We start from the raw sequence: 575 nt of genomic DNA, 5'->3' as shown, positions 1-575 counted from the left end.
GGTCTTTAAAGCTCCCCCCAAAGAGACTCTAGTAAGGAAGAATGACTAATCATACTTCTCACCATATCCTTAAGAGTTCGGTTATGTCGCTCAGCAACACCATTCATGCTAGGTTTGCCTAGCATAGTGTATTGCGAAACAATTCCACATTATCTGAGGAAAAGCGCAAATGGCCCTAGACGTTGTTCTCCTAATCCATCATATCTGCTATAGTATTCACCACGACGGTCAGATTTAACAGCCTTAATTTTCTTTCCAAGTTGAAGTTCAACTTCAGCCTTGAAAACATCCAAGAATTGGGACTTGTCATGTATAAGATATAGGTAGCCGTACCTAGAGTAATCGTCTATGAACGTAATAAAATAATGTTGTCCGTTCTAGGAAGCCATAGGGAAAAGACCACATATATCTGTATGTATTAGTTCTAAGACACTTTTAGCTCTTTCGGCACCTAACTTCCTTTTGTTTATCTGTTTTCTCTTTATGCACTCAACATATACCTCAAAGTCTGATAAATCTAAAGGGTAAATAATTTCATCAAACACAAGTCTTTGAATTCTTTGTTTAGATATATG

This window comes from Lupinus angustifolius, chromosome LG11 (assembly GCF_001865875.1).
Source record: "Lupinus angustifolius cultivar Tanjil chromosome LG11, LupAngTanjil_v1.0, whole genome shotgun sequence".
Classification (NCBI taxonomy): domain Eukaryota; kingdom Viridiplantae; phylum Streptophyta; class Magnoliopsida; order Fabales; family Fabaceae; genus Lupinus; species Lupinus angustifolius.
This window is presented reverse-complemented; position numbering follows the sequence as displayed.